This window comes from Pinus tabuliformis, chromosome 9 (genome assembly GCF_031772625.1).
Source record: "Pinus tabuliformis cultivar Carrire ecotype Pingquan chromosome 9, CPIR1, whole genome shotgun sequence".
NCBI classification, from domain to species: domain Eukaryota; kingdom Viridiplantae; phylum Streptophyta; class Pinopsida; order Pinales; family Pinaceae; genus Pinus; species Pinus tabuliformis.
Genome location: NC_142307.1, coordinates 225,312,612 through 225,328,114, shown reverse-complemented (window position 1 = coordinate 225,328,114; position 15,503 = coordinate 225,312,612). Strand labels below are relative to the sequence as shown.

The 15,503-nt window shown below is 39.6% G+C and overlaps 1 pseudogene across 1 annotated transcript; it reads left to right on the top strand.

The window, feature by feature from the left end:
- The first annotated feature begins 10,868 nt into the window (after nucleotides 1-10,868).
- Nucleotides 10,869-15,060, top strand: LOC149147996 (cinnamoyl-CoA reductase-like SNL6; annotated as a pseudogene). The gene is made up of 6 exons (XR_016262367.1): nucleotides 10,869-12,459; nucleotides 12,730-12,881; nucleotides 12,976-13,167; nucleotides 14,053-14,206; nucleotides 14,458-14,649; nucleotides 14,854-15,060. The product of XR_016262367.1 is annotated as a cinnamoyl-CoA reductase-like SNL6 (transcript).
- The last annotated feature ends 443 nt before the right edge of the window (nucleotides 15,061-15,503 follow it).

The following is a 15,503-nucleotide window of genomic DNA, read 5'->3' as shown; positions in this document are numbered from 1 at the left end:
GGGCTTCAACTCTATGTTAAACTCTATGAATTTTGCGATCCATTTAGCTCTCTTCCCATCAATATCTGGTTGAGTTAAGACATCTTTTACTGAAGCTTAAGCTACATATGAAACTACTTTGGAATGCAGAATATAAATTATGAATGCCTTTAAAGACTTTATGAGAGCATAAGCTTGTTTTTCAATAAGATCATACCTTAATTTAGCATCCCTTAAAGTTTTGCTGAAAAAGGCCACGGGGTGCTCTATGCCTTCATCATTTTTATGCAACAGAACTGCTGCAAGTGTATCGTAAGAGGCAAAAGAGAAGATACAAAACTCCTTAGTGTAATCTGGGATAAGTAGAGTGGAAGCTTCCATGATAGCTTGCTTTATGGCTTCAAAAGAGTTTCTTGAAGCATCGGTCCATTTTATTTCTACTCCTTTCTTCAGCATGGAAGTGATGTGCTTTACAAGCTCTACAAAGTTTGGAATGAACCTCCTTACAAAGTTAATCTTACCCAAGAAGGATTGAATGTCCCTTTTTGACCTTGGGATGGACAATGTCTGAATGGCTTGAACCCTTATTGGATCGATTTTTACACCTTCAGTAGAAAAAATATGTCCTAGGAGTTTTCCTTCTTCTAGAGAAAACTGTGACTTCTTTGGGTTCACTGAAATTCCAAACTATCTGCACTTTAGGAAGACCTTTTTCAAATGTTGTAAATGGTCTTTATGGCTACTGGAGAAGACTGTTATGTTATCAAGAAAAATAAGGACAAATTTGTCCTTCTCTCCCACGGAGGCTATGTCCATGGCCCTCTGAAAAGTAGCGCCAACATTCATCAGTCCGAAAGGCATATTGGAGTACATGAAAGTGCCCCAAGGAGTAGTGAAGGCGGTCTTTTCCTGATCTTCAAGGTGTACAACAATCTGATTGTAACCTGAAAATCCATCTAAGAAAAACATGACTCTAGCCCCTGAAACGCTTTGCAGCAAGTGTTCCATCTTGGACAGGGGGTAGTTATATTTTTTAGAGCACTTGTTTAGATTTATCAAGTTAACACAAAGCCTGATTTCTCCATTTTTCTTTCTTACTACCGCAAGGTTGGCTATCCACTTTGAATACCTTAGGGGCACTATAATTTTGGCATCTAACAACTTCTTGATGTCTTTCTCAATCAAAGGCAATAAGAGAGGGCTGATAGGTCTTAGCTTCTGCTTAAAAGGGGTGCTATTATTTTCCAGTGGAATCTTATGTTGTATGACATCTGCGTCATAAGTTTTAAGATCATTGTATTCCCAAGAAAAAATATCAGCAAATTGCTTCATGAGGGCGCAATACTCAAAATTCTGGGTAGAAGACACATGAGTGGACAGATCGATAAATTTCGGATGGGCTGGGCTCTCTACGTTATGTTTACGGACAACAAACTCATTCTCTATTTTGGCCGGCTTATACGGCACGTCATTATGATCTAAAAGCTTCTCTAGAGGCACCAATCCTTTTGGTATGTGATTACTGGGCAGTTGGATGATGCTTCCTTGGCCAATATTTCTTTTTATCTTGGGTTGACTACATTCTCCCATGGCTTCATTTTCTTGATCGATGTGTGTTTCAAAAAAATTCTCCACGACTTGCACAAACATGTTAATTTCCTCATCGTCTTCAAAAACCCTCCAATATTTGACAATGTCAAGGAGAGACGATTTGTATTTTACTTGAACTTCATATGTCAATTTAGGAGGCAAATGAGGAATAAACATGCTAGCAGAGATAGCAAGGGAGTCGGCAAGTTGGTTCTTCATTCTTGGAATATAAGAAATGCTGAAATCATTAAAAGAATCCTTGATTCTCCATACCTCATCTCTGTATGCCTTCAGCCTTGAATTCTTAGCTTGGAAAGTTTTATTTACCTACTGAATAATGATGTTTGCATCTCCAAACACTTTCAGGGCTTTGATACCCATTTCTTTAGCAACGCTTAAGCCCAGAATCAAAGCTTCGTACTCTACGATGTTGTTTGTGACCTAAAAGGTTAATTTGAAAGATAAATGAATGTATTCCTATGTTGGGGACACAAGGACTACACCTACCCCTATAGCTTCTTTAGAGCAAGCCCCATCAAAAAACATATCCCAAATCTGTGGGTTTTCTTCCCCAACGATCTGGAAAACTGGTTTCTTGAGCTGCGTGGAGGCCAAATGAGATTCTTCAATATGAAGGATACAGGCTCCAAAATTAGTGTCAACAGCATGTATGGGATGATTGGTGGGATTCTTTTCATCGCTGATTATATAAGCCAACTACGCTTCTCTATATAATCTCTTGCTCTCACCTCCGAAAACTAGGATAGTAGCATAGGACAGATCATTTTGTAATGATCCACCTAATCTCTTGATCCAACCTCTGGAAAGTAACATGCCAAACTTGGGAGGTACATTTGCTACCACAATATCCATCATCATGCTTTTCATAGGCAGCTGAGACAAAGTGATGGCTAGGTCCTTGATTAATCCTAGACATTTCACTTTCCTAGAGTCAAAAGAAAATAGACATGATAAGGCTTAGCGATGTCAAGACCCAACTCATCCATGACAGCCTTGGGCATTAGATTATGGCTAGCTCCAGTGTCCAGAAGGCAGTTTTGAAGGACTTTATCATGAATACGCAGGGAGACATAGAACGATGGTGAGCTATCTTCACAATTTTCAATCATTGGGCTGAGAATAACAACTGGCTTATCATCTTGCGGATTTACATAGTTAGTGAAGGCTTGGATGGCTTTAGGCTCAAGGGCGTCAAGGATGGATCTTTTGAAGGACTCATTCTTCACTAGTTCAATCAGGGGCATATGTATTCTTAGCTTCTGAATTTCTGATTGAAAACTGAAAGGATAAGGAGACTTGTCAAGGCCTCTTACCTCATGAGCTGGAGCTTTGAGGATGATGGGATCAACTGCCATTTGTTTTTGCTTATTAGCTTGTTGTACTATAGGGACAACAGCTCTTTGAACAGGAGTTTCCTTAGCATTATTTATCTTCGACCTCAAATTATATCTTTGCTAATCTACAGTTTGTAGAATAGCTTCACCATCCCATTCTTGGCTGATCTGGTCATTGCATAATGACTTTTCATAGGCAGCTGAGGTAAAAAAGGAAGAATTTCCTTTGTCTTCCAGATAATGGATCTCATCATCTTCTTCAAATTGCTCTTCTTCCATGACTTCATTCTAAAAAGGAGCCTTCACCCTTTGGTCTTCATTTGCATCTTTGATTCTTTGAAAAATTTGCAATTGCTCATTAATTCTTTTTTATGGATTTGGATTTGGATTTCTTGGGGCAAAGGTATTAGGCATTATTCCTTTCCCTGGGTGGTCCTCAACCTTCAATTTAGAGATTTCAGAGGCTAATGACTCGATCATTTTGGTCATTTTATCTATATTAGGATTTGAGGATGATGAAGACTCACCCCTCTGTCTTCTTCTATCAATATTTCCCTTAAGCTTCTCTGTAGCCATGATGTTTGATTCTACTTCCAAGGTTGCATCCTGCATGTCAGCCAAAGTAGCACATTGCCTCTCTCTCAACAGTAGGTAGAAATCAGAATCAAAAGCACTGGCATAGGTGAATTTAGCAGAGGTAGTAGTAGGTTTTACTTCAGCTGGTATCTTGTTGTACATATGGTTAAACCTCTTATTAAAATTAGACAGCAACTCATCATTTTCCCTCTTTAAGTTCCCAAACTCAGTGTGGTAGTATAGGAGATCCTTCTTATCCCCCCAATGTTTTAGGAATGCATCATCTCAAGCTTCAATATCTACTATAGATCTTGGGGTTAGTTCCCTAAACCATTTTCTAGCCTCTCCATCTAGGCTTTGGATAAGGACTCTCATCCACACATCATCTTCACTAATGTCCGGATTATTAGCATATCTATAGAATGACTCAAGATGTTCTTCAGCAGTAACACCTTCAGTCCCAGTGAACTTAGGCCTATATTTCTGATATTCTCCAATAAGAATGGCATTCAAAGGAGTGGGCAGTATTGGAGGTCCATACCTAGCAGTTATGATTCTTTCCATTTTGGAAGGTGCTTGTGGACCTGCCATAGCTATGGTGGCTAAAAGAGTACTGGTAGTCTGAATGATGAGGGCTGAGTAGTGACTAACAAGACTAAAGGAGTATGATGGATAAGAGGTGAGGCTTCCTTTGGGCTTAAATCAAAAGGAGAACCTAAAGAATAAGCAGCTTTATGAATCTCTGGGAGTTTTTCTTCACTAATAGTATTAGATGCTATACTCTCAACATGTATTTGTTCTATTACAAGCCGTTCTTGAAGAGATATGGGAGATTATTTAGGTTTACCTAAACCTAATGCTCCATTCTGCAATACCTTTCTCTCTTTGATGATTTTTTCAGGGTCAAGTACTGGGTCATCTTGTAGCTTTTGAGGATTTCTCCGAGTATGCCTCACAAACTGAGCCAGAACTATGAAGTGGAGTCGCCAAGAGGTTCGACCTCCAGCAGAGTTGCTAGATAAATGATTCCAACCAGAAAATTGCCCAGACTTTTTCTATCATTAAAGTTTGATCTATGTCATTTCCCAGGGAAGCTGAGCTTTAGTTTCCTCTCCCCGACAACGATGCCAATTATGTTAGCACTCCAGGAAACTCTCCTAGGTTACAGATCGGAGATGCATGGTAACATATGATCTTCAATATTTTTCTCAGAACTATTGGAATGGATGATGGTTTGGCTCAAGTCAGATGACCATTTCAGCTCTATTATCACTCAAGACATGCATGAACACCCTTAACAACACAAGGATTTAGACCACTAATGCTCAATAGTTTGTAGATTTAATGGATAGATGCAGAATACTAACAGTACCAACAGATTGCATACATGAACATATATGAATGGCTAGCTACAGGAAGCAAATGAGCTTACTAACTATACTGGCAAATGAAAATATAATAGCACATATAAATGGCTAGCTACAGGTAGTAAAGAAGCTTGCAAGTATAATTTATCAACACAGAGATAAGATGACAGTTATCTGGCATTAGATACAGAAGAAACATGAATAAACTATCCAAGTGCAAGCTTATAACAGAAGAGAAATGTACATTGAACATATAACAACAAAAGAAGCTTGTGTTACTAAAGAATGCAGATGAGAAGCTAGAGGAGTAGAGTCTCCACAGTCTCCAAAGGTTGAACCTTTATTACATCTTACGAATAGTTACTTAAAGCCTGTTTACAATGCTCTTGAGCTCTAAGATGCTTGGAGTCATAATCTATCTTAAATTCATTCCTAACTGATTTAATGCCCTCTAGGAAAGCATGGGAGTGGAGTTTTCTACTTCTGACAGCAGAGTAACAGCTTTCAGATATTTTTGGTGGCTTGTTGCGATGTTTGGGAGCTTTCCTGTGCCAAAGATGCTCCATAATGTTTGTTGGTGTGGCTGTTGCGCCGTCTGAGCTCCCTGATCTTTCTGTTTCAGGCTGCAACGTGCTATGGCCCTTCCAATGATTTAACAATGCATGCTTTTGTTATGGCGGAACAACGCTGCCCCTGTGGTGGACCTCCGTTGAAAATGATGTATATTTCTACTTTAAATAGAAAACACAACCATCACTACTAAATCCCACCTTTTCTGTCCTTTTGGACTTTAAAGGTCTTCAAAAACGGTTTATTCTTTTCTCGAGTCCGCCCCAGTCGCCATCGCAATTCGCAAAAGTATGCATTATGTGTGTTTTCCTTGTATTTGGAAATCCGCCAAAAACACTGAAAAACACGTGAAATTGGCTTTGGCAGACCTGAAACAAGTTATATTTGAACTCTGAAACCCATCGGGTTCGGACTTCATCGCTATCGGCGCTACCAAGGTTTTTGTGTATTTCGTTAAATAACAAAATATATAATAAAAAAATGCATTAAAAATGGCCAAGCCGCGGACTTCGAATATTATATAATATCAATCCCGAAGTTGTATCGCTATCAGCGTTGTCATGTGTTCCTTTGTATTTTGTTTAAACAATAAAATACATTAAAAGTAGGCCTTCACACTGACTTAAAAACTTATCAACTATTGCATATAATTATGTCGGGTCCAACCCATTGGGTCGCACATATGCCTGTGCTTAGGCCCCGCCCCTTGGTTGGCGCTGATAGCGATATTGTGATGCGATAAATCGCAATCGTGCGTCGCTAGTTCCCCGGTCCTTGATATAACAGAACATATGCTCCGTGCCGATCCGATCATCGGCGATCGCTGATCAGCGGTGTCATGCGCCTGCGTTTAGACTGTCCCCTCTCCCTGACCGATATGCAATTTGCCGCTTATATCTAAGCCGTTGATTGGCCAGATTTAACGACTGTTGTGTGATGCCCAATTTAAGCTTGTGATAATGGTTTTTCATTGTTTTATAGTGTTTTGAGCCTCCTAATAGTGTATTTCCGCCCTTCCAAGGGCTCTCCTCCTACGACCATTTTGTCTTTGAATGATTCTTAAGAGGATTTTGAAGACTTTTGGAGCATACTTGGATCCTTTGGCGGATTTTGAGCAAATTTGGAGACTCTAAAAATGCATACTTGGATCCATTTTTGGACCATTTTCCCACAAGGCTAATAGGATCCAAATAACTAATTAAAATAAATAATTTATTTAAGTAATTACTTATAAATTTAGTTTTAATTTGTTTAATTTTTATTTTTATTTATCCAGCATTTTTGACAATTAGTAATATTTTATAACCATTTATAACTCTATATATTAAAATTATATTAATATTAAATAATTGTTTGATTAAAAGCTATATTTTTCTATTAAGAGGGAGGAAATAATATATACTAAAAACATTAATAAAACCCATAAATTCAATAATAAAAACAAATTTCATAATATAAATAAAAATCAAAACATATAAAAGAAAAGAAAGGAGACCATGGACAAATACAAACCCATACAAATGGGCAAACCAAGAGAGGAGAACGAAACAAAGGAGGGAAGAAAAACCAAGGGCTTAGGAATAAATGGAAGGGACCCACGAATTGCTCATTTTCAATCCATTGTTCCTATTAAGAGTACTCATTCTCTTCTCAATTTTGATGGCTTCCCTTAATTTATAGTGATGGAAATGATCAATGAGGACCTTAGAATCTTCTAAACGAATATGGTGTTTGGGGCGAGTCCTATAATGTGTCTAATTGATAGTGATGGAAATGATCAATGAGGACCTTAGAATCTTCTAAAAGAATATGGTGTTTGGTGTGAGTCCTACAATGTGTCTAAGGTCTGTCGCGTGCTCTTGGATTCTCTTAAAAATGAAATGGCGTTTCACAAGAACATCAAATCAAATAAACACCTTTCATATTTTTGGGATCCACAAAGTCTTTGAGTAATATTAAAATCCCAAAAACCCTCAACAGCAAATCCTAAACCATTCATTGACAAATCAAATAAACATGACAAAACGTCATAAAGATGTTGCACCTGGATTTGTTAAACATCATCAGTGATAGGAACCTTAGCCATGGTTTTTTAGGATCAATTGCAGGAGTGAAAACCCAATGTATCATGCGGCTTCTGAGCTGCATCTGGCTGCAATTATTTTGCAAATTCGTTTCACCCGGATTTTGACACAACTCATTCCACAAATCCATGGTTATACAAGTACAAAGATTAAGATTCATGGAGTAGAGGGTTGTTGTTGCCTGGTTTTGTGTGAAGAAGTACAAAGATTAAGATTCATGGAGTGGAGGGTTGTTGTTGCCTGGTTTTGTGTGAAAAAGTACAAAGATTAAGATTCATGGAGTGGAGGGTTGTTGTTGCCTGGTTTTGTGTGAAAAACAAATAGTTGATCCCAAATGTATACCCATGGGCTCTATATTACAAACAAATAATAACAGACCACAGCTAGTCCTCTCTCGCATAAATTTAACATAAAGAAATATAAAATCCCCAATATCGAAGAGAGAAAAAGAGTAGATACAAAAAACTCTTACAAAACCGAAGAAAGAGAGAGAAAGAACTTCAGAAGCAGGAGGTTAGGGTAAATACTAAAATCCATCGGGCACAAGGGGTGATCCTCAGAGGCGAGGGTTGCAAGGGTTGAGGAATGTTGCAGGGAACCTCGGTGGCTACTTTGTAGAGGTCGTACAATTCAAAACTTTCTGAGACAAGTTATGGATGCCATGTAAGAAGTGGCCACACCAAACCATTTCGCTTAACTCCGTTCTCTCCACATCCTCGTGGCTCAAAAGGCTTCCACTGAAACCATTCGTTTCGTTGCCGTTGACATCGATTTCCTTTACGACATATCCGGGTTCGATAATCTCTTCTTCTACCTTGCACTCGGCTTCACTTTCAGCAGATCTCTAGGGTTTTGTCTTCATTCTTGTACGTGAATTCAACCTAATCGCAAAGTTCTTCGTTTTCCGATGAAACCCCAGAAAACAACTCCTCGGGTTTAGATTGCGGAACACCGCTATCTTGCCATAGAGTTGTATTTAGCGAGAATTTTAATTTTTTTTAGAAAAATTTGAAGTGAGATTTTTATTTATATTATTTAAATTGTATATATAGATTCAGCTATGTGAAAAATTTAGTATATTTCTTGATCATCCATAAACTTGTGATTTCTTGCCATTTTAAAGAAATTAGATAAAAAAACCCATTAAAAAAAAAACTTCAAAAAAACTCCTTATATTTTCATCAGCTTCTTGCGCAACAAGGGCGAAGGGGTCATCCGCCAGATGAAGCATCTTGCGCAACAAGGGCGAAGGGGTCGTCCGGCGGATGAAGACCATTCACAGCCAGAGCAGCGGGGGTGTACTTTGTCAGCGGAATGATCAGATCCAGGCAGACAAGCGACGTGAAAGTCTCTGCGCTAACGAGAATGTATTTGATCACTCTCTCTGAAGCATCCGTCAACATTTTGTTGGTATTGTTGAGCTCATCATAAACGTTTTTAATTTACACATAATGTTTTTTTCAGAGAAAATTTACAGATAATGTTGATTCCAGTTTCTGTAGCTCATTATGTTCATGATTTTCCGTCCACAACACCTTGCTTTAATTGATAGTTGAGTTGGAATTAGATAAATGCATTTTTCGGGTAATAAATTGTGTCAACTGTTGTTATGGCAGATCAATTCACCATGTCATCAATTGCTCATGGCGAATCAACCCAATTAGGGATCCGGCGCCATTCCGCGGCCACGACTCGCTTGGGCTCCACGGTAGTACTCGATGTCCCAGAGAATGAAACAGTGGCCTATGTTATTCAAGGTGTGGAGTATTGGGATCGACAAGGTGTGGAGTATTGGGATCAACAGATTTCCGAGGTAAAAGTCGACTACAACAACCATGGCGATTATATATACAAGACATTTACTATTTCTGTCGGTTTCCTGGCATTGATTATGAGTGCCATGCTTTCTTGCGCAAGGAAAATAAAGGAGTCAGTTGGGTGTGATGGGTGGTGGAATATGCTTATTCTGTCGGCCCTTGTTCTGTCAACCCTTGTTTCCTCGACAACGATTGTCATTGTCGTTTTCCAGTTCGTGCAGCAATTCAAGCTGCTCGAACTTGAACGGCAGTATCAACAGGAACGAAATTTGATACTAAACAACTGTGTTCAAGATGGAAGGAGTAGGAGATTGCTGTCCAACTATACAAGAGGGTTCGCGATATCTGGACATCGTACGGACTCGTCGTATTGGTGGCTACTACGATGTTTATTTATGTTCATCTTCTTCGTTTTCTCAGCATGCATCTTCACCACTTGGACCTTTCTTCGATGCCCATGACATTTCAATGCATGCGGCTGGTCGTTCAATATGTGTCAGTATTAGGGTTTGTACTACTTCCTAAACATATGTTGGTATAAGGGTTTTACTACTTTCTAAATAAATGTGAAGTCTGTATCGGTATTGGGGTTTACTACTTTCTAGATAAATGTGAAGTATGTATGTTTCACGTTTTTCTCCGCTTCTCCGCCACCCTGACAAAAAATCGGATTCAGTCTGAGAAGCGGAGAAGGAGGGTGGCGGAGCTCAGGAGGGTGGCGAAGGACGGAGACATTCCCAGTGGCCGGAGCCGGACGATTTTCCGGTCGATAACGGAAAACGGGCCATTATACCGCCTAGGTAGACTAGGCCGAAAACATCTGCAAAAATGACCATTTCAGCTAACCCAGGGCCCGCCTTTTCTTTATATTTAAGAAAAACGTGAAACATACATACTTCACATTTATCTAGAAAGTAGTAAACCCCAATACCGATACAGACTTCACATTTATTTAGAAAGTAGTAAAACCCTTATACCGACATATGTTTAGGAAGTAGTACAAACCCTAATACCGACACATATTGAACGACCAGACGTATGCATTGAAATGTCATGGGCATCGAAGAAAGGTCCAGGTGGTGAAGATGCATGCTGAGAAAACAAAGAAGATGAACATAAATAAACATCGTAGTAGCCACCAATATGACGAGTCCGTACGATGTCCAGATATCGCGAACCCTCTTGTATAGTTGGACAGCAATTGCCTACTCCTTCCATCTTGAACACAGTTGTTTAGTACCAAATTCCGTTCCTGTTGACACTGCCGTTCAAGTTCGAGCAGCTTGAATTGCTGCACGAACTGGAAAACGACAATGACAATCGTTGTCGAGGAAACAAGGGTTGACAGAACAAGGGCCAAAAGAATAAGCCTATTCCACCACCCATCACACCCAACTGACTCCTTTATTTTCCTTGCGCAAGAAAGCATGGCACTCATAATCAATGCCAGGAAACCGACAGAAATAGTAAATGTCTTATATATATAATCGCCATGGTTGTTGTAGTCGACTTTTACCTCAGAAATCTGTCGATCCCAATACTCCACACCTTGTCGATCCCAATACTCCACACCTTGAATAACATCGGCCACTGTTTCATTCTCCGGGACATCGAGTACTACCGTGGAGCCCAAGCGAGCCGTGGCCGCAGAATGGCACCGGATCCCTAATTGGGTTGATTCGCCATCAGCAATTGATGACATGGTGAATTGATCTGCCATAACAATAGTTGACACAATTTATTACCCGAAAAATGCATTTATCTAATTCCAACTCAACTATCAATTAAAGCAAGGTGTTGTGGACAGAAAATCATGAACATAATGATCTACAGAAACTGGAATCAACATTATCTGTAAATTTTCTCTGAAAAAAACATTATGTGTAAATTAAAAACCTTTATGATGAGCTCAACAATACCAACAAAATGTCGACGGATTCTGAATTCCAGATACCCGACTCTACACTTTGAAACAGCTTGGCGCACGAGGAAGTATTTGATCACTCTCTCTGAAGCAGCTTGGGTGCAAGGATGTATTTGATAACTCTCTCTGAAGCCACTTGAGCACAGAGCTTTATTTTTCCTAATGATGTCTTGAATGGATCCCGCTCCTATAAATAGGCCGCCACACAGAAGTCATCTCCTCGCACGGTGGCGGAGAAGTGGAGAAGGAGGGTGGCGGAGAAGGAGGGTGGCGGAGCTCAGGAGGGTGGCGGAGGACGGAGACATTCCCGGTGGCCGGAGCCGAACGATTTTCCGGTCGATAACGGAAAACGGGCCATTCTACCGCCTAGGTAGACTAGGCCGAAAACATCTGCAAAAATGACCATTTCAGCTAACCCAGGGCCCGCCTTTTCTTTATATTTAAGAAAAATCGGATTCGGATCACAGGGAATGGGGCCTGACATCCCCTGACAGACTACTCCGATCGGGGACGAGGTATTGCAGCCGCGGTGTATTGTTCCGGGGAGCTCCTTATTCCGGTTCCAATTCGAATTGTCAACAGCGCGCTGCAATGCATAATCATAACCCTGCTGCAATTGTATGAAAGAACCTGACCAAGATTGCAATATACTCTGATCGGTTTCTGGAACAGCTAATTCTCACCCGCGCTGCAATGCATAATCATAACCCTGTTGCAATTGTATGAAAGACCCTGACCAAGATTGCAATGCATAATCGCCACGGAACCCATACGGAACCCTAAGCCAAATTGAATGAACTCCTGCATTGCTCACCGGTCCTTCTTTAAGCCTCCCACCTGCACCTACGACATGCATTAAACATGCCGACGATCCCCAACTCATTCCTAATTGTTCGATCTTCCCTTTTAAAGCCCCTCCCTCGCCTTCATTCCAGGTCACAGAGTTGTTCGTGCAGTGCTAGGAGGAGGAGGAGCAGCGTTGCAATTGGGGAAAATTTCAAAATCAATAACGAGAGGACAGAAGTAAGTTTGTGGAAATAGCAACCATGCCGGTGTTTCCTTCTGGTCTGGACCCCTCTGAGGGCAATGGCAAGGTCGTTTGTGTCATGGATGCGTCCAGTTATGTAGGTTTGTGGATTGTTCAGGGCCTTCTGCAACGAGGCTATTCAGTGCATGCCACTGTGCAGAGAGACGCCGGTATGTTTATTTATTGAAAAGAGAACAAGATTTTCTAGTTTCTTGATGAATTTTAGGTTAAGATGAATCTCTATGAATCTCAGATTTTAAACCAAGCTTGATGTGTTTTTGTTTTCAAAACCCTAAGGATAAAAATATGGAAGTTGCCCCATTCCATCCCTATTTTGAATTCCCAGTCACTTTGAAATTGACCTGAAGGTTTTTAGATTTCATTTCGAGTGACCTTATAGTATGTTGGCATTCTTCATTGATGATTTTGAATGCTCGCAGGCCAGGTTGAGTCTCTCAGAAAATTGCAGGGGGATCGATTGCAGATCTTCTATGCAGATGTCTTGGATTATCACAGTATTACTGATGCGCTCAAGGGATGTTCTGGTCTGTTCTATACCTTTGAGCACCCTCAAAGTGTTGCAGGCTATGATGTAAGTTAGTGAACCTTTGAATTAAAGATGTGGGCATTTTGGTATATGTATTGGAAGGGTTGAATATTGATAGATGTGGACTTGTGTAATACAGGAAGTGATGGCAGAACTTGAAGTACAAGCAGCCCACAATGCACTGGAAGCGTGTGCTCAGACCGAGACCATTGAGAAAGTTGTGTTCACTTCTTCTGTGGCTGCAGCAATTTGGAGAGAATATGGAGACTACAAGGTTAATGCCCTTGACGAGAGGCATTGGAGTGATGCAAATCTTTGCAAAAAATTGAAGGTCTGTATGTGTGATTATTGTATATGTCAAAAAGTTAGGTTTTGGTTATGCAATCTAAGTAAGTAACTCAGAAGTTTGCAATGTTGCATCTAGAGTTGCTTTGATCAGATTAGTTACTTAATCTATTAAATCTAATAAGTAACTTAAAAGTGTGCATTTACAGTTTTTCAATTCCAGTCAGCAATAGGATGGAAGCCATGATAGTAATATATTTGATATCAGCTCAACATGTCATTAGTGGGAATTGAATCTGGGTGAGGAGAGACATAATTGCTCCTTCCAAAGTGGCCCTATTTTAGTTTATCCAGGGTCATATTTTAGTTTATTCAACATCATAACACATTCTACTCGGCTATACAGTGTATCTTGCTTCTCTAAGTCCCCACATCCAATTAGTTTTTGGCGTTTTGTAATTGCGTAATGATAATACATGCTATATATCGCACCTAACTTTGCGACAATACATATCCAACTGATCTTGCCTCTTAAGATTGCTGAAGTGATACCACATCATAGACAACAGAGTGCATATATCTTCTCTATATGCAACAATCCATATCCAATTCATTTTTGTCCTTGAAGTTGCCCAGGTTATAAATTCATCAAATAATGAGAAAGTCTAGATATGTAACCTTTGTCTAAATCTTTGGTGCATACTGAATCAGGGCTAAAATGGCTTTGTGCTAAGTATATATATTTTTACAGAGAGAACCTAAATACATTGTGGTGCGGTATTCATCATTTTTTTGAAGGGGTATATGTATAAAATTTGGGTGTTTCTCAAAGATTGTGGAGTTCAAAGCTGTACAGTTTAATAACAGTATTCCGAACCTTGCAGTGATCTGTGGTATTATGTTCTAATTATACAATATTTCCTGTTCACAGTTGTGGTACGCATTAGCCAAGACACTGTCAGAGAAGGCTGCATGGGCGATGGCCATGGACAGAGGGTTGAATATGGTGACAATCAACGCATCTCTGATTGTAGGACCTGGCATCACATACAAAAGCTCAGGATCTACCATTGCATATCTTAAAGGTGAGGATGAGAGATCTACATACCATATAGACTCTGCTTTAAAGCATACAAATATGGTATAGTAATCCTCTGGAGAGGATCTAATCCATAGAGGTGCAATATATAATTTAGTTTGCTTACAATTGCGAGTCCTTGTAGCACAGTGGCAGCACATATAAATATGGAATATTCGAAAAGGATTTAATCTCTGTAAGTGCAATACACAGTACATAAGCTAGTTTATTTACAGGTGGAGGTCTTTATGATTGCAGGGGTTGCACAAATGTATGAGAAGGGCACTTTAGCTAGTGTGGACATAATTTTTCTAGCGGATGCACATATATGTGCTTATGAAGATCCATCTGCCTATGGGAGGTATATTTGTTTCAATCAAATAGTCAGTAAGGCAGAGGATGCTGTCAATTTAGCACAGAGCTTGTGTCACCTGATACGTTCCCTGATAGGTACAGAGCAATTATTTATTCTTCAATTATTAAAATCACTGAAGATTCTGTATCTGCAAGATTTGAAATCGGTTTGTTTACATAATGATATTTTATCACAATTATTGTGTCACAATGAAACCAATCATATATAGCTGCTGTCCAAAGATAAATATGAATTTTGCATTGTTTATTTGATTTTTTTGTTGTATAACTTGGTAACAGATTTGAAGACTCAACGGTCTACCAACAGCGTCTGAGTAATAAGAAGTTGACTGGATTGATGGTTGGATATGGAAATCGTGCAACCCTAAGCAGCGAACTATAAGGGACGGGGGGGCGGCTTTTCCCCATGTTTACAGCTCATCAGCAGCCATGAATGAGGGGCACAAGAAAACTTGGGGAGTTTACATGTTCAAACTACATGCATTATTGTACATAATGTAATGTAATTTTCACTTCAAGGTTTGTTGGATAGTTGGCAATAAGTCGATTTCCTTCACTACGAGCACCAACCTTCATTTGATAGTTGGCAATAGCCCTAAGTCGATTTCCATAACGACCAGCAATGAAGTTTTAGCCTGTCACTAAGGCTTTCAACCATGCGCATTTTCTTGTTAATCGCTGAAGTAAAATCTATTTCCTGCTTTCTTGCAAAAGTGCAAGCAAACTTTGTTGATGGGCTGTTTGGTGTGTGAATAAAAAGTGCTATACCCCACATTCTGGAATTGTTTTATCATTATGAAAGTTCCTCCTATTTGTTTTACCATTATGGGCAGTTACACTCTTCCTTAACACAGCTTGCACTCTCCCTTATCATGAGCTGTGTTATGAATGAATGGAATGTGTAATGTTTGTTTATATGTGAAAATTTG